At 37.6% G+C, this 25,790-nt stretch overlaps 1 protein-coding gene and 1 non-coding gene across 2 annotated transcripts in view; both read right to left on the minus strand.

Annotated features, from left to right (window-relative positions):
- Nucleotides 1–25,790, minus strand: part of TBCA (tubulin folding cofactor A) — a 100,729-nt gene that overhangs the window by 51,442 nt on the left and 23,497 nt on the right. The window lies entirely within an intron of this gene.
- Nucleotides 19,720–19,826, minus strand: LOC114236948 (U6 spliceosomal RNA). The gene has a single exon (XR_003622791.1). It is a non-coding gene; the product is annotated as a U6 spliceosomal RNA (small nuclear RNA).

Raw genomic sequence — 25,790 nt, forward strand, 5'->3', positions numbered from 1 at the left:
TTAGGCAGACTAACTCCAAATCTTAGTTCTGACCTTTGCTATTTATATGACCTTAAGCAAGTTACTTGCCTCTTTGAGGCTGTTTCCCCAAGTAAAATAGGAAGACTAACTACTCTACAACACTGTAGTGAATATAAAGTAAGTACAGTTCCTGGCCTAATGCTGCACACATAACAAGTATTCAGTAACTGTTACTCATGTCCTTCCCATACCAAGTGTTCTCACTTGCCTGTGATTCTGTTTGTTGAGCTGGCCAGTTTGAAAATAGGTTTTAGTCACTAGCTACTTCTATAGGAGTGTTTCCAAATGGCTGGTTGTAACCCATTAGTCAGGGTTCTAATCCATGACTCCTGAAATCAATTCAGCGGGTTTTGGTCAGCACTGTTTTAATGGAAGAGAACAGAATGGAACTGGAAATATCAGAGTACATTATAAGTGCTAAAAATAGGAATATTTCATTAAACTTTTGTTCCAGTTTTATAAATGTGTGTGTGTGTGTGTGTGTACTGTGCCATGATGCAGAAAAAAAAAAAAAAAGTCTATTTCTTACTCTGGATTGGATCAAAAAAGTTTGAAATACACTGCCCTATAGAGAAGGTCAGTTATCTTCAGTTGGATCACTTCCGTTCCCTGCCCATCTTTTCCAGGGAATGTCCTACTAAGACCAGCATTTCAGTATCTCAAAGTCAAGAAGCCCGCCAGCACTATTCCCCTACAGAAAACAGTTACATATATATTCCTGAGGTTACCTACATTGTTAATAAGACTAAGAGGCAAAAATGATACCCTTAGAAATACTTTTCTTAACTACTCATCAAATCCTCCTTTCATATTTTGCTTCTTTTGAAACACAGTAGCAAGTAAAAGGCACCTTGGGGGCCTTAAAAAAATAAAAATAAAAAAAGATACTAAAGAAAGTTACAACTAGAAACCCAGTTATTCAAATAAGAATTCAACATTAAAATCTAAAATGTATTCCATAACCACAACTCCTTCAGTAAAATACATTAATCTTTTGGGGAGAATATTTTATCTTTTAAAGCAGATCCAATTTTTTTCTTTCATTATCAATTTTTTTTTAATACTTAATTGGAGTATAGTTGATTTACAATGTTGTGTTAGTTTCAGGTGTACAGCAAAGTGAATCTGTTATACATATACATATATCCACTTTTTTTTCCCCTAAGATTCTTTTCCCATATAGGCCATTACAGAGTAGTGAGTAGAGTTCCCTGTGCTATACAGCACATTCTTACTATCTATTTTATATATAGTCATGTGAATATGTCAATCCCAATCTCCCAATTTATCCCTCCTTTCCCTTATCCCCTGGTAACCATACATTTGTTTTCTACATCCATGACTCTACTTCTGTTTTGTAAATAAGTTCATTTGTCCCCCTTTTTTTTCTAAGATTCCACATATAAGTGATATCATATGATATTTTTCTTTCTCTGTCTTACTTCACTCAATATGATAATCTCTAGGTCCATCCATGTTGCTGCAAATGGCATTATTTTGTTCTTTTTTATGGCCAAGTAATATTCCACTGTATATATGTACCACATCTTCTTTATCCATTCCTCTGGTGATGGACTTTTAGGTTGCTTCCCTGTCCTGGCTATTGTAAATAGTGCTGCAATGAACATTTGGGTGCATGTATCATTTTGAATTATGGTTTTCTCTAGGTATATGCCCAGGAGTGGGATTGCTGGGTCATATGGTACCTCTATTTTCAGTTTTTTAAGGAACCTCCATACTGTTCTCCATAGTGGCAGTACAATTTACATTCTTGCCAACAGTGTAGGAGGGTTCCCTTCTCTCCACAACCTCTCCAGCATTTATTGTTTGTAGAATTTTTGATAATGGCCATTCTGACTGGTGTGAGGTGATACCTCATTGTAGTTTTGATCTGTATTTCTCAAATAATTAGTGATGCTGAGCATCTTTTCATGTGCTTTTTGGCCATCTGTGTGTCTTCTCTGGAGAAATGTCTATTTAGATCTGCCCATTTTTTGATTGGGTTATCTGTTTTTTTGATATTGAGCTCATGAGCTGTTTGTATATTTTGGAGATTAATCCCTTGTTGGTTGCTTCATTTGCAAATATTTTCTCCCATTCTAAGGGTTGTCTTTTTGTTTTGTTTATGGTTTCCTTTGCTGTGCAAAAGCTTTTAAGTTTAATTAGATCCCATTTGTTTATTTGTTATTATTTTCATTACTCTGGGAGGTGGATCAAAAAAGATCTTGCTGCTTTTTTCCAGTGGCGGGGACGGAGGTGGGCCTGGCAGGTCCGCATGGCCTTGGGGCTGGAGCCCAGGTCCCCAACCGCCCCAGTGCCAGCCTCCAGACAAGCCCTGCGCCTCCGTCCTGGGTCACAGTGGCCAGAGGTGCACCCGGGTCCGCAGGACAGGTGGGCACAGAGGTCGCTTGTGTTGGGGTGGGGGGTGCGGCGAGGTTCCGGCACCTCTGCAGAGCATCGCGGGTCCGGGGCTGGGGGCACCGCAGCTTGCTATGCTCTCTGCACTTTCCTGGCTCTGAAGCCTCGAGAACACAGCTAGGCAGCAGTAGTTTAATGTGGAGTTTGCCTGCTGGGAACTAGAGGTCTGCTGGGGTCTCAGTTCTTGACTGGTCCCGGAACATGAGGTTGCCAGGCATATGATGGCAGCAGGTAGGGGAGAGCTGCTGGTGCAGTGATGAGCAGGAAAGAAAGGACACTGGCTGTTGGCCTGTGAACCTAGGCAAGAATGACCAGCCAACACAATCCAGACCAAGGTCCGTGGGCCCAGCTCGGTCCTGTGTGGCTGGTCAGTGGAATAGACCTGCAGGTGTGGCTCTTGTCACTCTAAGACTGGCTTCAGGACAGATCCTGCTGATGAGCCCAGGGCACCGCCCTCAGTTCTCCAGGAGAGTGCACCCGAGTGGAGCCAGGGGGGTGTGTCCAACTCACAGCACAGTGGTCACGCACGTCCAGTCTGCTTGCAAGGGCAGTGGGGAGCCGGGGGAAGTCATGGCCTTGGGAATGTCCTCTGATGAAAAAGAACCTGCAAGCTTATAAAATAACTTTTGTGTGGAACGTTGGTGTGTTGAAAAGCAGTTCTGTGTACTTTTCCCCTTGGTGTGGATCAGCAGTGCTGAGGCAGCAGGCGTGACACAGAAGTGTAAGCAGAGACGGTCTGGAATCCCCAAACTCCAAGGAAACTAAAGGTGACAGCCAGCCTAGTGAAGAGGACAGGAGTTGGGGGCTGGTGGCGGTGGGGCAGGAAGGCGCCCGAAGGCAGCGGCATCCCATCTGTGGTGGCGGCAGCCCAGCAGGTGCCCCTTGTCGCAGGGACCTAATCCTGGCTCCAGCCGGGTGGTCAGGGGAGCTGCAAGGTCTTCTGGGTGAGCAGACCCCACAGTCCTGAGCTGTTCTTCGCTGTATTTGGTCATCTCCCCCCATCCAAGGGGAGAAATCTAGATGAGGTTTAAGAATTAGTGCTTTAAGAATGTGGATCTCCTAGTTGAAATCTTGGAACACGTGTTTTCAACACAAGGTGTTAAAGTGAAATGGAAGGATTTAATGCCTTTTCAAGGAGCGTGTCTCCATGTGGGCAGAACTAGAGAATAAATGGGTCTCAAAAAAAAAAAAAAGATCTTGCTGTGATTTATGTCAAAGAGTGTTCTGCTTCTATTTTCCTCTGAGAGCTTTATAGGGTCTGACCTTACATTTTAGGTCTTTAATCCATTTTGAGTTTATTCTTGTGTATGGTGTTAGGGAGTATTCTAATTTCATTCTTTTACATGTAGCTGTCCAGTTTTCCCAGCACTACTTACTGAAGAGACTGTCTTTTCTCCATTGTATGTTCTTGCCTCCTTTGTCAAAGATTAGGTGGCCATAGGTGCGTGAGTTTATCTCTGGGCTTTCTATCCTGTTCCATTGATTTATATTTCTGTTTTTGCGCCAGTACCATACTGTTTTGATTACTGCAGCTTTGTAGTATAGTTAAAGCAGATCTAATGTAAATGGAAGTTGGGGGAGGGCTGTTAGGGAAGGTTTTTTTCAAGAAAATGATGTCAAAGTTAGGATTTGATGAATGAGTAAGAATTAGCAGAGCAAAGAAGAGGGAAAGGGTATATGACAAGAGTAGCAAGCAGGGTGGCACCATTTTCGGTACCAAGAAGAGCACAAAAGATTCTAAAGTGAGAGAGAATATGGAAAGTTGGTTTGAAAATTAAGTAAGGCTGATCATTCGGTGTGGAGGAGAAGAGCAGCAAAAGATAAACAAGAGAGTAAGGGTCCAGAACATAACCTTATAAGGTCATACTAAAGAATTTGGATTTTTCCTAAATGTATTTAACAGACGTATCAGGTGAGTGACCTACTCAATCATATTTGCCTTTTAAAAAGATCATTATAAAAAAAAAATCACTATGACTGCAATATGGACAATGTAATAGAGAGGGGCAGGGCTAGGGCCAGGCAGATAAGGGGAGTGTAATCGTAACACAGGAGAAAAATGGTTGTGGTCTAGTCAAGAGTGGTGGGAATGAAGAGATACAGATAAAAGAGTGGTGGGAATGAAGAGATATAGATAAAATTGATGATTATTTTAACCAGGGTGAATAATGGATGTGGAAAGATAAGGGAGCAGGAGAATCCAAAGGTAACTGGGCAGATGGTGGTGTGGTAGTGCCAGTGCCTGAGATAAGGAGACCAGGAACAGTGTGGGAAAGAGAAAATATAAAATTAGGACCTTGTTATACTGGAAGTGCCTATGTGACATTAAAGTGGAAATGTACAGAGGTACCCAGACCTGGAGTTCAAAAGGAAGATATATATGAGGGAATCAGGAACATACTGATGTAACTGGGGTCATAGGAGTGAAGGAGGCTGCTCATTGGAGTGTTTACAAAGTGAAAAGGGAAAAAAGCCCCAGGTAGAGCCCCAGAGAACATCTGAGAGAGGGTAAGCTACAATAATGCAAGAAGTATTGACACAGCTGTCTTTTGTTAAAATTGGTGTATAATTGACATATAACATCATTATATTAGTTCCGGTGTACAACATAACGAGTCGACATTTATATGTATTGCAAAATGATCCCCACAATGCCCATCACCATTGAGAGTTACAAAATTTTTTTTCTTGTAATGAGAAATTTTACATCTGTCTTATTTACCACAATATCTCTGTAATGCAGACAGTATCTGTCATATATCAGTGGCTCAATAAATTTCTGTTACATAAATAACAAAGGAAGAAAAAAACAAAAATAAGACTGAGGAGGAGCAAAGAGGTAGAAGGGAAACCAGAGTACTGCAGTATCACTGTAGCCAAGGAAAGGAAATAGGATAGAAAGCTTTTCAAGGAGGGGAAAGTAATTCTGTCAACGGGCTGCTAGTAAGTCAAGATAAAGACTGTTAGATATCATGAGTGACCTTTGTTTCACTGCTGATGAACTCTTTCGAAAAGTCTGGCTCCTAGGGAGGGAAATGAGATAAAGGTTTTTTTGCTGTTGATTCTTTAAGATATTAGTGACTTCAGCATGTTTGAATACTTTTTGGAATAAACTTGTAAAGAGATTAAAGAGAAAAGACAAACACTTAACAAAGGGATGGGACTCAGTACACAGATAGAATGATGCCTTTTTATAAAAGGTTAAGATCTTTAATCTTTAATCACAAAGAGCATGTGATTCTGTCATTAGCCAGGGAAAACTTCAGGAAAGAAGTAATGATTAAGAAGAGACCTAGGGCTTCCCTGGTGGCGCAGTGGTTGAGAATCTGCCTGCTAATGCAGGGGACACGGGTTCGAGCCCTGGTCTGGGAAGATCCCACATGCCACGGAGCAGCTGGGCCCGTGAGCCACAACTACTGAGCCTGCGCGTCTGGAGCCTGTGCCCCGCAACGGGAGGGGCCGCGATAGTGAAAGGCCCGCGCACCGCGATGAAGAGCGGTCCCCGCACCGCGATGAAGAGTGGCCCCCACTTGCCGCAACTAGAGAAAGCCCTCGCACGAACCGAAGACCCAGCACAGCCAAAAATAAATAAATAAATAAATAAATAAAAGTAGCTATAAAAAAAAAAAAAAAAAAAGAAGAGACCTAAAAATTGAGGACTAAGTAAGTATTATTCAAAGCAGTATGCTGGGGAATGTTCTAGTCAGAGGAAACTGCATATTTAGAAAAGGGCTGAAGGGAGATTTTATATTAAATAATTGATATATTTACCAATCCTGAAAACATAGACTAGGGAAATTAGCTTGAGCCTGGATTTAACCCTTGGTTAAACTTCCTTTACTCCTCAGGCTGCTGCTGATAAAAATTCAGGGAATACTTTCTACCCTGAGAGGCCACTCTAGTTATCCCAATCAGGACTCTCTCTAACAATTATGGATTAGAAATATTTGAAGAACTGAGCACTGATTCATCAGCCTGTCATTCAGCTATGAATCAAACACTTTTTGAATAACTACTAAGTTCAAGGCACCATCCTGGATTCTGAAGACTGCAAAGAGAATAAAGCATGTTGTGTCACTCTCAAGGAGCTTAAGTCCCTTCATGGGTAGAATAAGTGAAATGTTACCTGAGGCCCAGAGCCCAAAGCAAATATTTACAACTTCTTTCTACCCCTTATTCCCCATCTTTCTGTTGTCTTATGTCTCTTCCATCTACATCTCTCTCACTGATCCCTCTCCTTCTTCTCCCAACCTTGCTGGTCATAAAATTAAAGCGTAGAAAAATTTTAATATTTATTCTACTTAGTAAACGCTGTTTCATATTTCTAAGATCTTTAAACAAAAATCAGGTAATGTCAACATTTTATATTCTAAAGAAAAGAAAATAAACTAAGTTATTTCTGTAAAAGGTCCTCAATGACTTTTTTTCCCTATATGTCATTGGTCTCCAAGAAAATAAAGAAGACATTTGGGGACTTAACATTTGAGGACTTAACTCTCAGTAAATACCCCAAAATGTTCATGTAATATAATTTTAATTTTGCTGAAATAGTTATGGTTATGAGCTGTGTGGTATTCAGGAACAAGTCACCAATATGGTGAATGAGTCTGACAACTGTCCAGAATCCAATCTCAACGTAGCTGTTCTGTTCATTCTTTTGTCTGTGTGCATGATATAACTCTAGTAAATGAACTAATCACAAACCAACAAAAACCCATTTTGTTTCTTTGAGGAAAAAGAGCCAGAAAAGAAAGTCAATTGCTATTGACAGTGATAATAGTAAGTAAAGGAATCTAAGAAAATTACGGCGTTTGCAAATCTGGGGGATTTGAAAAGATCTTGGAATACATTCCTTAACAAAACATAAACCGTCTATTGTATTTTCCTCCACTTCCATGCCATTTTCTAGCAACATGACAAATAACAGCCGGAAAATTAATTGGTCTGAGACCTGGAATAACTGTCAGAGTTCTTAAAGATTTGATAATCAACTACAGAATTAAGGTATTTAATCACACCATTAGACTCAAAAGACTAGCTAGGAAAAATAAATGCCAGACTCAAAAGTTATTGCCTTACTAAAGGATAGCATGTTAACGGTTAGAGGCATGGACTAAGAAACCTAAACCCTAGATTGGAGAGCCTCTATTTTGCCGCTTAACATCTGTGTACCCTTTTGAAAGTCACTTAATTTCTGTTAGCCAGGTCCTTGGAGAAGCAGACACTAAGATGGGATTAAACTTGTGAGAATTCTGTCAGTGCAAATATCCATGAGAGAGAAAATGGGAAGGGAGCTGGAGAAGGCTGGGAGGGTCATCAGACCATGATGCAAATCTGAGCCTGAATGAAAGAAAGAGTGAGGAAAGGTTAGGAGGAAGCATCCTAAACTGCCATACAGTTTTACGAAGGTTTGGCAAGGGCACTGGGGAGTCCTCAGGCCAAAGCTGGCTGTTTCGGGAATCCCATGTCCCCCAGGAAAAGGCCTGTCTGCCACTAGCTGTCAGCAGCTCGTGGGAAGCAAGGCTTTGGGGAAAATGTAGTAACAGATTTCACAGTCCAGTAGCAGGGGCCCTTGGTTAATTATACTCCCTGCATTTGGAAGTCTTCAAGTTCCATTCTCACGGCCACCACAACCTCTTCTGATTTTCACATCTATAAATTCTCTATTTTTGTCCTTCCTACTTTACAGGTTGTCCCAAATATCATGATAGGCACTAGGGATATAATGGTGAAAAAAGAGTGACACGGTCTCTGCCCTCAGAGAACATACACTCTAGTGGAAAGATCCAGAGAAGCAAAGAGGCAATTAAATACTGTGTGGATTAGTCAGACTGTCACTCACCTACAAATCTAGACTTCTTAGTATGACATACACAACTGTATCCTAAATTATTTTATCAACCATTTTCTTACTATCTCCTCAGTACCCACATACCCTAGATGCTCCAGCCATCACAAACGTTTTTACTCACTCCTGAATATAATATACTGATTCACACCTCCATGCTTTTATACATATAGTTCTATCTAGAATGTGACTTCTACAAGATCCCACTCAAGTGTCAGTTGTGATAAGCCTCCTCTAACCCTAGAGCAGTGGTTCTCAACAAGGACAATTTTATTCCCTACCTACCAGTGGAGCATTTGACAATGTCTGGAGACCATTTTGGTTGCCACAAGTGTGTGTGCATGTGTGTGTGTTGGGGGGAGGGGTGGAGAGGGAAGGTGAGCTACTGACATCTAGTGGGTAGAGGCCAGGCTTACTGCTAAACACCCTACAATATAAAGGACAGCCTTCGCCCAGTCCCCAACAAAGAATTACCCAGGGCAAAATGTCAAAAGTGTAAAGGTTGAAAAACTCTGTCTTAGAGGCAGTTTGTCATAACCTCGTCTGGGTTCATGAAGCATTCTGACCTTACTCACAAGGCCTTTGTCTTTTTCTGACACCATAAGCTCCTATAAAACAGAAGGTGATATTCATCTTTCATATCCAATGACCTCACATGGTCTCGTCACTTTTACAAATTTGTCAAAGTAAAAAAAAGGTATAAGTCAGTGCACTGGTGGTACTCAACAGGTGATCTCATCCTGGCTCTACCACTTCCTAGCTGTTTATCTTTGGGAAAATTATTTAAACTCAATTTCTTCATCTGTAAAATGGGGCTCACTGCAATTACTTCATGTACAGATTATGAGGGTGAAGTGACACACACATGAAATGCTTAGCTATGTATGACATAGTGAAAGCTCAAAAAATATCAACATTGCTGTTCCCATGACCTTTTAGGTTGTCAAAAGAAGCAAAGGGAAGCTAAAGGTGGGAGCAGGAGGTAGTGAGAAGAAATTTTAGAAGCAAAAAACATTAGTATTCAGCAAGTCAATTTTAAAAGTGATATATGACTGTCTTTCCCTTTTCAGCATTTTTCTCACCACTCATTGGGTTTAAGGTAGTACTTTGTTTAATATTTATTGGTAATTCAGAGCAATGCTATAATACTTATTTTAATTCAAAATACTGTCCTTGCTACTAAAATGAATTTAATTTAGGTCACAAACTTAGTTTATCTAAGGGCAGTAGCACTGTATTCTAAGTGAAGTATCACTAATTTCACAATTTTATACATCAAATAAGGAAGACACTAGTCTGAATTTTCACAATGAGTATAGACCTGAACATCTGATATTATGGGATGTTAAGCTATGATATATCATGCGTTATGTGTTAAACAGCACTTATGAATGCTCATTCAAGTAAAAATTGGTGATGGTGTGAGAGGCTGATTTTGGCAAAAATTGAATAACAAAGTTCTGGTGAACAGTGGTTAATGTTTAGCATAGAGTCTTGCACATAGTACATGTTCAATAAATAGCTACTGAAATAAATCCAATGAAAGAATCCTCAGAACTGGGAAAATTTATGACAGTCCAGATTGGCAATAGTATTAGTACCTGACAGAGTGGTTCCAGTTATCAATTCTCACATCTTCTCTCACCAAAACTGCTCAAATCTGTTTATTGGAAAATATTTTTCTCATGAGAAGAAAGAGACTTTCAAGGGCTGTAGCAGCCAGTTAAAACTGCAAGAAAGGTAAGCTTCTATATGCCTACTTCTAGGGAAAGAACTGGTTGTTGATGTCTTCAAATTTACTGGCCACCTCTTGTTTCAATGGTAGTAAAACCTGCATATGAAGAGTGAATGGGTTTTTTTTTTTTGTTTTGGCTGCAATGGGTCTTTGTTGCTGCGCGAGGGCTTTCTCTAGTTGCGGCGAGTGGGGGTTACTCTTTGTTGCAGTGTGCAGGCTTCTCTTGTTGCGGAGCACGGGCTCTAGGCGTGCTGGCCTCAGCAGTTGCAGCATGCGGACTTAGTAGTTCTGGCCGGCAGGCTCTAGAGCGCAGGCTCAGTAGTTGTGGCGCATGGGCTTGGTTGCTCCGCAGCATGTGGGATCTTCCCCGACCAGGAATCGTACCCGTGTCCCCTGCAGTGGCAGGCGGATTCTTAACCATTGCGCCACCAGGGAAGTCCCGAAAAGTGAATGGTTTTTGTCCACTTGGTTCCCAACAGAGAATTTCAGCCTTTAGAAGCATCTCAAACTTGCCACTCAAGACCTATTTCAATATTTCTAATTTATGAAAACGAAATTTCAGCCAAGTGGGACATTAAATTGGAGAATACAATTCAAAAATAAGATGGAAAAAAAGGATTTACCTTATTTTACTTTTACAGAAAACATCTATTCCAGGAGAAGAGAAGATTGATTGGTATAATAATATGCACTTGACTTTTACAAAAAAAAAACGATTCCTAGCAAAAAAGCTATGCCCCAATACAACCTTCAGTAATAAACTTAACTCCTATACCTAAACCTACTTTCAGGTATTAACTTGGTAGTCATAATAATAAATCCACAAACTGTAAAAAGCAAACTCTCATAAATATGTTTCATTTTTTTCCTTGGTTTTGAACTGGCATGAGAAATAATAGAAATTCACTTTGCATATATATCGTTCATTCCTGTGGTCACAAAAAAATGTACCATCTAGACCACAAATTAGGTACTATGCTTTTGTTTTCACTTTAAAGAATTATGAAAGGCCCCAATTTTTGGTGAAGTCTTAACTTATCCAAATTACATACATCGCAACATTATTTAACCCAGTCAATACATTCTTCAACATTTAACTTGTATCATGCAATCAGCTTCTTTAAGATAAAACTGTTTTGAAAACCAACTCAAATCTCTATTAGCTTTGTATTTGGAATCACTATGAAGCATGAAACATAAAACATCCAAGAACTATTTTCTAATCTCTTCTCTAAAGAAGTACTATTAAAAGCAATGCACCTAAACAAAACTTTATTATTCTAACTTATAGGAAGTCAGTGTTAAAGTTTACTTATATTTTAAAGGAAATTACATTTTAAAAATCCTTCCTTATACATAAATACATATACATATAGGCCAAATCTTTAAGAATAAGGTTTATTTCTGGAAAATAACCATTTATAATACTTATAATTTCACAGATATAATACTACTGGAAATTTTCTGAAAAAAATCTGGCCTTATAATTATGTTAAAAACTATCTTAAAATGATCACTTTTACTATATATAATGTTCTCTTTGTCAGCAAAAAATATATCAGCATTTATTCCTCCCATATGACTTCTATAAAAAATTTCAGTTACAATAATCAAAATGTAATGTAAAATCATTTCTTATTACGTTAAGAATTTATTTTGAATTTTTGAATTTTATTTATTTTTTTATACAGCAGGTTCTTATTAGTTATCCATTTTACACATGTTAGTGTATATATGTCAATCCCAATCAAGAATTCTTAAAGAGTACATGGACTCTAAACTTTCAGAGCAGTTAGCATTTCTCAAAAGTATTCTGGAAAATGCACTGAGCTATAAGATCAAATATAGCCAGTGGCTCTTACAGTTCACTGATGTATCAAAAGCTTAGAAAATGAATATAATAGTGTTAGTCTTTCTTTAAAAGGCTAACGTCTATTAACAGCTAAAAAGAGGGCACAGTAGGGGGTTAATACGTTGTTGTCTGAATCACTTTCATCAGTTTAAGTACCTATTAGTCCTTATTAGCAATGTGCTAGCAAGGTGCTATTGGTCTTTTAAAGTCTATTCTGCTTATTCTTAGTCTCTTTGCCCAGATAGATTCTTTGGCAATAGTATTTGAAACATAAAGTTTAGATATGTATTTTCCTTTAGCTTTTTGAATTTAAGATTTGTATTTGAAAAATGTTTTCTCCTTTTAGGACTCTGTTCGAAAGTAATTTAAATTGTTCAGCACATCGGTACACCTAATCTGTTATTATCTTATAATTTCCAACAGTATTAAAGTACTCTCCAAAATTTCTCTTAGGGGGAGATATCAAGATGAATCTTCTCAGAAACCAAAGCAATTCACGTGCTCTCCTAAGTAAGTACACTAATGCAGAACTGAATAAGAAAGCAATGTTCACAAAGTAAAACTGGACTGTTTATTAAACTAACTTAGTTCTAGCATAACCAATAGTTATTCTTTGGGTATCATAAATGTATTGTTTAAAAACTAAAATTCAAATAAAGAACTGAAAAATAACTTATTGTCAAAGTTTACTAAACCTAGTTTCAAGAACCAAACTTTGAATAAAATCTAACAAATGTTTTTCTGTAATAGATTAGAAAAGTCATTTTGAGGAATTCACATTTGTGCAATGACCAAGTGTAGTGTAGTAATTTTAGAAAGCTTCCTAGTTCTAGCTCTACCAGTAATCAGCTGGATAATCTGGAGCAAATTATCTCCCTCTCTTGACTGTTTTTGTTGCGGCAGGGGGGCGGTAGTGTTGGGAAACTGGGAGATAGAGAATCTCTAAGGGGTATTTCATCAGCTCTACAATTTAGTGTTTCAAAAGGAAAAGATTTTCTCCTTTTAGGACTATAGTCAGAAGTGAAATTAATGTAAATTATTTAGCATACCTGTATGCCTCATCTGTTCTTGTTATTTTCAGCAATGTGGGAAGTACTCTCCTATAAAAACTAAACATACTTGGACATTTTCACTTACCCTGTTGAAGGGGTCCAGAGCAAGCCTCCCCAAAATGTGTCACCTTGGCATATGGATTATTTTGAGCTAAAAGGCAATAGAGACGCTGTGGACTCAAGAGAAACTTTTGCCCCACACTTAACTACCAAGAAGAATTTAAATTGGGGGTCTTTCCCAGAATCAGAATTATTAGCAGAAATAAATTTTACTGAGTGACCTATGTGTATGGCAGGGCAAACATCTAATTACCAAACATCTGTTCTTCTTATTGTCCTGTGAAATGTCCTTCCCCTCTTTGATGCCACAGACCCTTCTCCACTCCTCCTTAGCTCAGGATAGCATATATACAGTTGACCCTTGAGCAACCCAGGTTTGAACCACGAGTCACCTATACATGGATTTTCTTCAATAAATATACCTGTACCTACCAGTTCCACACCCACAGATTCAAACAACTTTGGATTATGTACTATGTTTATGATTCTCAGTTGGCAGAATCCACAGATGAGAAATCTGCAGATACGGAGGGCCGACTGAGACGAACATTCAAGGATTTTGGTATCTGCAATAAGTCCTAGAACCAATCCCCTGCAGATACTGAGTGACAACTGTACCTCACTTTACCTTTCTGTCTTTGAACCTCTCATGTATGTGAGTTTCCTGTATGTACAAAATTTTATTTTATTTTCTTCTATTAATCTGTGTCACATCAATTTGATTATTAGACCAGTCTAAAAAACCTTTGAAGAGCAGAGGAAACATTTTCCTTCCCAACACTTTTGGCGAGCCAGCCAGGAGACCTCACCCGGTTGGGCACTACTCATCCCCAAGCTGCTGAAGTAGGAAGATTCTGGGACCTCTGACATGAGCCAAGAAAAGGTAAGAATTCTTACCACATCAGACACCCGGATCTCTACCTGCAGAGTCTGGTGGAAGAATGATGGTGAAAGTCTCGTATTCTCCCTTTCTCAATTTAGATTAGCAAGAAAAAATACTTATTGAACTAGTTCCTTCAGTTTAGCAACTCTTGGTTATTTGGTATGAGTACTCATGGGTTTTGTTGATCCTTTTCCTCCTAGAAATGGTCACTGTTTTCTTCTTCTATGTCTTAAGAGCTTGGCTTTGTCACTAGTGAAAATATTCTCTCTGGTCTCTGCCATCCAGAAGGTGCACTTACCAGGGTGCACCTGGTGGCCAGTTGAATAGACTAGGGTTTGGAAAATCTCTTTGTACTGGCTGTGCCAGTTCTCAAAGGAGTCTGTCCCAGTCCATAAGGGGCCTTTGCCATCTCAACCTACGTGGCTTTCAATGAAGGACTTTACTTTTTTTTTTAATTAATTTATTTATTTATTTATTTATGGCTGTGTTGGGTCTTCATTTCTGTGCGAGGGCTTTCTCTAGTTGCGGCAAGTGGGGGCCACTCTTCATCGCGGTGTGCAGGCCTCTCACTATCGTGGCCTCTCTTGTTGCGGAGCACAGGCTCCAGACGCGCAGGCTCAGCAATTGTGGCTCACGGGCCTAGTCGCTCCGCGGCATGTGGGATCTTCCCAGACCAGGGCTCGAACCCGTGTCCCCTGCGTTGGCAGGCAGATTCTCAACCACTGCGCCACCAGGGAAGCCCCAGGACTTTACTTTTTAGACTATCTTTGGAAGTGAACTTTCTGACTCTTATAAGGGCTGCATCTTTTTGCACTCTCTTATGGGACACCTCTTTCGTCCCTGGTTATGCCATAATAAGAAGGCTTATTGGTTTGAGTCACTATTGAGATTAAATTGACTATATTTGAAGACAAAACTTTTTTTCTTTCAGAGAGATCTCTTATCCTAAACAACTGCATACTGAAAGACAAAGTTAAGTGGATACAAAGAAGTGTAACAGCTAGGCTTAGGGACTCCCTTAACAAAAGAATAGAAATTAAACTCCACATCCAACATAAATTCCCCCTTCTGAGAATCCAAAGAGTTAAATGCACCACTTTCTGGCACACCTGCTATTTCATGTCTAAGAACTGCAGTTCTGGAAGCTGTAGACATCTTTTTCAAAAGGCCAACATCTTACCAAGCTTGTTTTCTGTTCTGAGAACTTGGTCTGGTAACCATCAGGCTGAGGACTCCGAAATATGGCTGGACAGAAATGTGGGTTGAACTCCATTTGCAGCTAGGGTCCTACCAAACTACTGCCAGCACTCAGGGAAATTACAATGGCTATTATGAGGAACTGGATCATCCAACTGGATAAGATAATTCAAAAAGTGCACTTAAAATACAGATTGGGAGAAAATATTTGCAAATGATGCAACTGACATGCAGCAACATGGATGGATCTAAAGATTATCATACTAAGTGAAATAAGTCAGACAGAGAAAGACAAACATTATATGATATCACTTATATGTGGAATCTAAAAAGTAATACAAATGAACTTATTTACAAAACAGAAACAGACTCACAGACATAGAAACAATCTTACGGTTACCAAAGGAGAAAGGGAAGGGGGATAAACTAGGAGTATGGCATTAACAGATATACACCATTATATATAATATAAACAACCGTGATTTACTGTATAGCACAGGGAACTATTTCCAATATCTTGTAATAACCTATAATAAAAAAGAATCTGAAAAAGAATATATGTGTGTGTGTGTGTGTGTGTGTGTGTGTATATATATGTTTATATATATATATAAATGAAACACTTTGCTGTACACCTGAAACTAATACAACATTGTAAATCAACTATAGTTCAATGAAAAATAAATAAAAAGTGCACTTAAAAGCAAGGGCTTCCAAATCAAATAGAATGGGATACCTATTTAATTGGTATGTAGGAGCCTCAAAAAGACTTCAAAATCCCAAAATAGCTTCACTGAAAGATCTGTTATAAAAGGCTTATGAAAAAATGAAGACATGGGAGCTACCTAAAACAGGAGGACACTGAGACTAACGTTACTCCTAGGGCTCCCCTCTATCCTTCTTTTCCTGAGTACTCATGTTTCACTAATTCTCTGTCTGAATTGCCTTTCCACTCTGAAGAGACTATTAAAGAGTTACCTTTTAAAGTAAGACCACTTGAGGCTACAGGTGATCCTCTTTAGATATCTTTCACTCCTTGGCAAAGGCCAAACTAAGGACCATAGTTCAAAAGAATGTCTTAAAGCAGAGAGGATCCTCAAAAGTTTCTGTAAATGGATTACTTCCTGAGATTAGTGGATAAATAACACAGGCAGAAAATAAGATGGGAGGCAACTGGTCTGACTGAACTTGTGCCCATAGCTGATTTCAGAGCCTGATAGAAAATTTTTTATGCCTTCTCCCCTATGTGAAAATAAAACTATGTACCCAGAGAGAAATAAGCAAATTGAGAATAATGTAGGTGGAGGGGAGGATCAACCTATGACGTCATTTAAGTTACAACCCAAATCTTTTGAGGACAAATCATTGCAAAACTGGAAATGCTGCTCTAGAGGCCCATTCAAGTTCCACCCATCGCCAAACCTCCCCTATTAACTAAAAAAGGCTTGTAACCTCTCTGAGAACTCTTATCCAGACCATCCCCAATACCTCAGAGTGAAGTGAAAGAACAGAAACAGAGGCTTTTAAAAAATACAAAGTGCTATAGAAACACCCTTGCCCAAAATCTAGTTCAAGGACAAATACAAATCTTAGGTGCTTTCTCACAGATATTTGTTTTAAAAAAAGCTTTAGCCATCTGAGTAGATAAACTTAACTTATTCCAACTGTTATTTATTACTAGTGAGTTTTGTATTGTCATACCTGATTCATGGCAAAAAATTTTTTTCATAAGATCTCCATTTCTATCTGTATGTTTATTGTATGTCTATCTATGTATGTTATAGACAAGGTACTTTTTTTTTTAACCTCTGAATGGTATTGCCAAAATTCACTTGTAAAAGAGCACTATTTAATTGGCATAAAACCAAGCTTTTATAAATTAAGTATTTTTAAATCTCAGAAACATATCAGAAACTAACTCAAATGTTTTTTCAAGTTCCTGTGATCTATGATAATTTTTGGTAAATAAGAGCTAGTTTAAGTTTGTTGGTTTATTAATACAAGCATGTCTTTGAGAGTTATCAGCATTAAGTATAATACTTTCATTCTTCCTAGGTTTAAAATCAAATAAGTTCATGATATCTGTTACAAAATTTGTCAGGCAAAAAAATAATTCAGGATGATGACCGATATTGCCTAAGTTCTGATGAAGTTTTTATAGGTAACCTGAACATGACTGTTAAGAACAAATGAATTAAATAAATGTAAATGAGGTAAGAGATTTAGGTGAACTTTTTAGTAATGAAAAAGTAATAAAAAACTTTCTTTTATGATTAAAGAGTTTCCAAAGTCTCTTTGGTAACTTACACCCTTAGAGTTTTGCTAAATTAAGTTAAATAATGGTTAAGTTAAATTCACTGAATATCTAGATCATTTCTAAATAAGATAAAACACAGAAAAATTACTTACTAAACATAGGTTTATCTACCTTTGGATTTCTATTACAGAGAAACTAAAAAAAAAAAAAAAAGGGGTATGAAAGCAAACATGTCTTCTGCCACAATGAAAAACTGTAATATTTAAAAGGGTACATGTTTCTAGAAATTATGAAATGTATTCATAAATTTGGCAATCTAATGCTGGTTTAATAGTTGTTCATAATTGCTTAATTCTTATTTCTCACTAGAAATTAAGGTTTCTAAGGATTAAGAACTCTAGTTAATGTATACAATTAAGCCGATACATACAATATATAGGAAATAATAGGAGAAATAACTCTGTATGCAAGAAAACTAGGATATGTTTTTGGCCAAGGAGAATATGAGATATGGAGATGTGTTTTTGCTTAAAAAGAGAGAGAGAGAGAGAGACAGGGAGGGAGTTTGAACTTGTGTGGTCAAGAAGGCTAAAATAACGAATTTTATTATAAGAGTTATGAAATTAAGCTTAAAAATCAACAGTGTCCTTACTTAAAACTGGAACTTAATTTTTTTCATCTGTTAAAAGGACAAAGTTTTTTTCAACTATCGGTCATCTCCTGATAAGAGATTATGAAAGATTTTTTATCTTTTAAGTAATCTGCCTAGAAAGCCAAGATTTTGTGTATTTTAATTTTGTCTTGATCAGGTCTTTGATTACTTTAGGAAAACTGAGTCCTCAATATTAAAAGAGCTAAATTTTGCTTTCAACTGTGTAACCTTTTGTATTTGCCTTTGTAATCTTGTATTATCACTTTGGTCAAATAGATAATTAAGTATTCGTTCATCATGATCTGTGATCCTATTTAGTCAAGTGTCCAAACCTTTTAATATGTTTGACAAACTTCCCAAAAACCAAATACTGAAGTCCTTCTGACCTCCCACTAAATTTGGGATTTTTCAGAGGGCCCCTAAAACATCTCAAAGGATTTGCTCTCTCTTCTTATAAAAAGAGAGATGCTACATTAACTAGGCTTATTTGGTATGTTAAACTGCGTGGTAAGCATTGTCAAGTAAGTGATGCTAAAACCTTCTTAGGTTACATTTGTGTAGATCTATGTTATTAACATAAGTGCTCCTGAAATAATAATAAATTCTTACAAATCTGATGTGTCTTGGTATTATGTTATCAGCCATAATTCTAGTTACTATCCTAAAATGTTGAATGTCACAGAAATAACCAAACTTCTTGGTCAATTCCATTATAATGAACTCTCATCAAATCTGTAATAACGTATATTTAAATCATTTGTCATTTACAGTTACTGTTGTACTCTGATGCTTTACAAAAATGTTCCTGTAAAAATGCTTCATCTTCAAGGAGATTCACAGAAAAGATCTGAGAAATATCTAGAATGCAGGTTTTTGATAACTTTAGGATCTATATAACATGGAACTGGGTAAAAAATACTAAAACTTTAATAGAAAACTGATTGATTCATAAAGCTGCTAACCTAAGATGAAGATCAACAACAATTAATTACAAGAGACTAAATGAGCTAATAAGGATAACTTTTATGACTTCTCATGCTGGTTCTCTGATGTTTTGTTTTCCATTTATAAGGAAACCTTTCCTCTTAAGCTCACTATGACTTTCAGCAATTTGGTAAATTATACCTTTGGAAGCAGAACTGAATCATTTATTTCTTTCTCCCTATCTGATCCTTCCAGAATTTGGAAACTCTCAATGAATATTCTTATTTACATGGCAGTATAGTTATTTACATAAATTCAAAAGGAATCTGCTCTACTTATAACAGGATACAACTGGAAACATTGGTTGTATTGCCAAGGCTTTGGCTGGAATGTCATGTTTGAGAATGTCCATAGGCTCAGGTATGACCAAACAGCTTTAAGGAAGTAAGACTGACTTTATGGAGCCAATAAAGCCCCCTGGAAAAACAGCCTGGTAACTTGCTTACAGGGTTCACAGCAGCCTTACCAGACGAGTCAGGAAAGTCACTTCCTGGCAGGTACAGGTACCTTGGGATTTTGGGGGACCTCAAGAAGGGAGGAATTCACCCAAGTCTATAGGTATTACATGAGAGTCTTATGACAAGCTCTTGGCTTGGCTTCCTGGGCTTGAGAAGTAATATTTTAAAGTTCCATCTGAGACTCCTTTTTTTTCTTGTAATAATCTATTCTTTTTTTTTAATACATCTTTATTGGAGTGTAATTCCTTCACAATGCTGTTAGTTTCTGTTGTACAACAAAGTGAATCAGCCATATGCATACAAAAAATATGGAATGCTTCATGAATTTGCGTGTCATCCTTGCACAGGGGCCATGCTAATCTTCTCTATATCATTCCAATTTTAGTATATGTGCTGCTGAAGCGAGCACTGAGACTCCTTTTGAAAAAGTTCTAGGAAAGCAGATTTGAAAGAGCCTATATAATCAATTGCTATTATTGCTGCACTTATGTAAACAATCAGAACAAGTTTATTGAATTTAGACTTATTTTGCAAACAAGGTAGTCTTTCTTTGGCTACCTTTAGTTAAAATGGAGGTAATTTTAGAGAAAAAATTATGTTTCATTAATACACCTTTGTGAATATTAGATTCTAGTACTATTTTTGTTTTGTTTTTTAAATTGGGGTATAACTGATTTACAAGGTTGTGCTAGTTTCAGGTGTACAGAAAAGTGAATCTGTTATACATATACATATATCCACTCTTTTAGATTCTCTGCCCCATACACCATTACAGAGTATTGAGTAGAGTTCCCTGTGCTATATAGTAGGTCCTTATTAGTTATCTATTTCATATATAGTAGTGTGTATATGTCAATCCCGATCTTCCAATTTATTCCTCCCCCCCATTAGCCTCCAGTAACCATAAGTTTATTTTCTACAACTGTAACTCTATTTTGGTTTTGTAGATAAGTTCACCTGTAACCTTTTTTTAGATTCCACATATAAGCGATATCATACTTGTCTTTCTGTGTCTGACTTATTTCACTCAGTATGATAATCTCTAGGTCCAACCATGTTGCTGCAAATGGCATTATTTTGTTCTTTTTTACGGCTGAGTACGTATGGGTGCATGTATCTTTTCAAATTATGGTTTTCTCCAGATATATGCCCAGAAGTGGGATTGCTGGGTCATATGGTAGCTCTATTTTCAGTTTTTTAAGGAACCTCCATATTGCTCTCCATAGTAGCTGTACTAATTTGCATTCCCACCAACGGTGTAGGAGGGTTCCCTTTTCTCCACACCCTCTTCAGCAGTTATTGTTTGTAGATTTTTTGATGATGGCCATTCTGACTGGTATGAAGTGATACCTCATTGTAGTTTTGATCTGCATTTCTCTAATAATTAGTGATGTTGGGCATCTTTTCATGTGCTTTTTGGCCATCTGTGTGTCTTCTCTGGAGAAATGTCTATTTAGATCTGCCCATTTTTTGACTGGGTTATTTGCTTTTTTGATATTGAGCTGCATGAGCTGTTTGTATATTTTGGAGATTAATCCCTTGTTGGTTGCTTAGTTTGCAAATATTTTCTCCCATTCTGAGGGCTGCCTTTTTGTTTTGTTTATGGTTTCCTTTGCTGTGCAAAAGCTTTTAAGTTTAATTAGGTTCCATTCGTCTATTTTAGTTTTTATTTTCATTATTCTAGGAGGTGGATCGAAAAAAATCTTGCTGTGATTTATGTCAGAGTGTGTCCTCCCTATGTTTTCCTCTAAAAGGCTTACAGTATCCAGCCTTACATTTAGGTCTTTAATCCATTCTGAGTTTATTTTTGTTTATGGTGTTAGGGTGTGTTCAATTTCATTCTTTTACATGTAGTTGTCCAGTTTTCCCAGCACTACTTACTGAAGAGACTGTCTTTTCTCCATTGTATATTCTTGCTTCCTTTGTCATAGATTATGTGACTATAAGTGCATGGGTTTATCTCTGGACTTTCTATCCTGTTCCACTGATCTATATTTCTATTTTTGTGCCAGTACCATACTGTTTTGATGACTGTAGCTTTGCAGTATAGTCTGAAGTCAGGGAGCGTGATTCCTCCAGCTCCGTTTTTCTTTCTCAGGATTGCTTTGGCTATTATGGTCTTTTGTGTTTCCATACAAATTGGAAAATTTTTTGTTCTAATTCTGTGAAAACTGCCATTGATAGTCTGATAGGGATTGCATTGAATCTGTAGATTGCTTTGGGTAGTATAGTCATTTTCACAGTATTCCTTCTTCCAATCCAAGAACATGGTACATCTCTCCATCTGTTTGTGTCATCTTTTATTTTTTTCATCAGTATCTTATAGTTTTCAGAGTACAGGTCTTTTCCCTCCTTAGGTAGGTTTATTCCTAGGTATTTTATTCTTTTTGATGAAATGGTGAATGGGATTGTTTCCTTAATCTCTCTTTCTGATCTTTCATTGTTAGTGTATAGGAATACAAGAGATTTCTGTGTATTAATTTTGTATCCTGCAACTTTACCAAATTCGTTGATGAGCTCTAACAGTCTTCCGATAGCATCTTTATGATTTTCTATGTATAGTATCATGTCATCTGCAAACAGTGACAGTTTTACTTCTTTTCCAATTTGAATTCCTTTAATTTCTTTTTCTTTTCTGATAGTCGTGGTTAGGACTTCCAAAACTGTTGAATAAAAGTGGTGAGAATGGACATCCTTGTCTTGTTCCTGATCTTAGAGGAAATGCTTTCAGCTTTTCACCAGAGTATGATGTTAGCTATAGGTTTGTGATATATGGTCTTTATTATGTTGAGGAAGGTTCCCTTTAAGCCCACTTTCTGGAGGTTTTTTTTTTTTTTTATCATAAGTGGGGGTTGAACTTTGTCAAAAGCTTTTTCTGCATCTATTGCGATGATCATATGGTTTTTATTCTTCAGTTTGTTAATGTGGTGTATCACATTGATTGATTTGTGTATGTTGAAGAATCCTTGTATCCCTGAGATAAATCCCACTTGATCATGGTGTATGACCCTTTTAATGTATTGTTGGATTCTGTTTGCTAGTATTCTGTTGAAGATTTTTGCATCTATGTTCATCAGGGATACTGGTCTGTAGTTTTCTTTTTTTGTGACATCTTTGTCTGGTTTTGGTATCAGGGTGATGGTGGCCTCTTGAACTTGGGAGTTCCTCAGAAATCTTTTGGAAGAGTTTCAGAAGGGTAGGTGTTAGCTCTTCTCTAAATGTTTGATAGAATTCGTCTGTGAAGCCATCTGGTCCTGAACTTTTTGTTTCTTGGAAGATTTTTAATCACAGTTTCAATTTCAGTACTTGTGATTGGTCTGTTCATATTTTCTATTTCTTCCCGGTTCAGTCTTGGAAGGTTGTATCTTTCTAAGAATTTGTCCGTTTCTTCTAGGTTGTCCATTTTATTGGCATAGTTGCCTGTAGTAACCTTCTATGATCCTTTATATTTCTGTGGTGTCAGTTGTAACTTCCCTTTTTCATTTCTAAAATTGTTGATTTGAATCCTCTCCCTTTTTTTCTTGATAAGTCTGTCTAAAGGTTTATCGATTTATCTTCTCAAAGAACCAGCTTTTAGTTTCGTTGATCTTTGCTGTTGTTTTCTTTGTCTCTATTTTATTTATTTCTGCTCTGATCTTTATGACTTCTTTCCTTCTACTAACTTTGGGTTTTGTTTGTTATTCCTTCTCTAGTTGCTTTAGGCGTAAGGATAGGTTGTTTGAGATTTTACTTGTGTCTTGAGGTAAGATTGTATTGCTATAAACTTCCCTCTTAGAACTGCTTTTGCTACGTCCCATAGGTTTTGGATTGTCACGTTTTCATTGTCGTTTGTCTCTAGGTATTTTTTGATTTCTTCAGTGATCCATTGACTCTTTGGTAACATATTGTTTAGCCTCCATATGTTTGTGTATTTTATATTTTTTTTCTGTAATTATTCTAATCTCATAGTGTTGTGGTCAGAAAAGATGCTTGATATGATTTCTATTTTCTTAAATTTATCGAGGCTTGACTTGTGACCCAAGATGTGATCTATCCTGGAGAATGTTCCGTGTGCACTTGAGAAGAAAGTGTGTTCTGCTGCTTTCAGATGGAATGTCCTATAAACAACAATTAAGTCTATCTGTTCTACTGTGTCATTTAAGGCTTGTGTTTCCTTATTAATTTTCTCTCTGTATGATCTATCCATTGGTGTAAGTGGGGTGTTGAAGTCCCCTACTATTGTAAACTGGACTGAGTCCTGAATTCTTTTAATTTCCTCCAATATTTGGCTACAACTCTCCAAACTAATGTTTACAATTTTTCTCCCACCCTTCTGATTTGGAGTCATTGAGAACTAAAACTGTCATTTTTCCAAAGCCATGCAAGCTATAGTTAGACAAGTTGATACAAACTTCAGAGAAATCACAACAGCTCATGTATGGATAATCTTTGTGCCTACTGCTGTATGGCCATTCAAAACAATCACCAAAGACATACAAACTGCAAACCAGGAAAATCTATGAGATTGTCACTGCCTGCCCTCACTCCATCTGAAGATGCTTAGAGACAGATATCTAGAAATTCTCAGCTGCCTGCCTCCAGAATTCAGAAATTGGGATTATAGTCTGCTCCAATTAACTATTATTTTTCTTTTATTTCCATAAAAATGCCTCTTATTAAACACCTGACTGCTTGCACCATAGGCCTACCTTGGGAAACCCACCTGCATCACTGCCTCCTGAAATGAGACACAACTGTTTAACTGAAATGACTTACTCACAGGACTAAGAGACTGATTCAGTGAGATAAAGTAAACTACCAAACTCAACTTCTGGACTGTGAAACTTCTTGGGGAAGTTTCAAAGGTGGGACAGAAGGGGTTCCAAATGAGCCTCCCTAAAATGTGCCACATTGGCATGTGGATTGTTTTGAGCTAAAAGCCAATCAAGACCCTGCAGACTCAAGAGAAACTTCTGCCCCTCCCTTAACTACAAAGAAGAATTTAAATTGGGGGTCTTTCTCAGAATCAGAATTATTAGCAGAAATAAATTTTATCTGAGTGACCCATCTGTATGGCAGGGCAAACATCTAATTACCAAACATCTGCTCTTCTTATTGTCCTGTAAATTGCCCTCCTCTCCTTTGAAGTCCCAGGCCCCTTTCCATTCCTTAGCCCAGGATGCCACATACACCTCATTTTACCCTTCTGTCTTTGATACTCTCAGGTATGTGGGGTTCCTGTATGTACAAAGTTAAATTTGACTTTCTCTTGTTAATCTGTCTCATGTCAATTTAGTTATTAGACCAGATGAAAGAACCTTTAAAGGGTAGAGGAAAATTTTTCCTTCCCAACAGTTTAATTCTTTCCAAACCAAAAGGATGTTAAGCTGCATGTTGACAAAACACTGTATTAAATCATTAGTGGAATTATAAATAGATAAAACTCTTTGGAGGGCAACTTGCCAGTATCTCTCAAAATCTAAAACACGTAAGCCACTTGAGCCAGTGAATGGTAGCAGAAAGCCACCCCAAAATAGGTCACTTTATCCTACGGATAATTTTGGGCTGAAGGCAACTGAGAAAAAGCAGATACAAAAAAGTCATCTGCCCTCCCCAACTTACCTAAAAGCTGGACGTAAATTTGTAACAATGCCTTCCCTCCCCTCTCTACCACAAGACAGAAGTTAATCACCAGATTAATCACTCTAGACCCTTAAGAGCCCAGAGAGGCACCAGAGGAATCTACATAGCAAACCTACTTAGTAGCCCTTACCATCCAATAATTACCCCCCAAATATTTACCTTCTCACAATCTGCCAGAAACTCAAAGTCCTTTTCCTTTGTATTATCCCTTCTCTACAAATCTATTGTTCTTTTGTTAAGATGCTATATAAGGCCAAGTGCTAACCATCCTTTCGAGTTATTACTGAATATTTCTCTGTGTTTTTGTGTTAATAAACTCGTGTAGTTTCTTTCTTGTTAATCTGTCTTTTGTCTAATTTACAGGGTCCCAGCCAGAGTATTTAGGAGGGTAGAGAAAAAAGTTTCTCCTCCCCTACACCAACAGTTCCACTTGTAGGAATTTATTCTACAGATATACCTGCACATTTGCAAAACTACACACATACAGGAAAACTCACTGAGGTACCTTTCAAAATAAAATACTGGAAACAATATAGAGGTTCATCAATAGAAAACTGGGTTTTAAAAAAACGTGGTATGTCCATACAGAATACTCTAAAAGGAATTGAGGCTGCTCTATATATTCTAATATGAAAAAACAAAAAATGCAATGTGCAAAACAGTGTCTACAAGTATATTATTGTATGGTCAGGCCACTGAAGGTGGCTGTTCTCTTGTTCTCTGTACATCCCCTGCTCGACCAGTGCCTGCT

This window comes from Balaenoptera acutorostrata, chromosome 2 (genome assembly GCF_949987535.1).
Source record: "Balaenoptera acutorostrata chromosome 2, mBalAcu1.1, whole genome shotgun sequence".
Lineage (NCBI taxonomy): Eukaryota > Metazoa > Chordata > Mammalia > Artiodactyla > Balaenopteridae > Balaenoptera > Balaenoptera acutorostrata.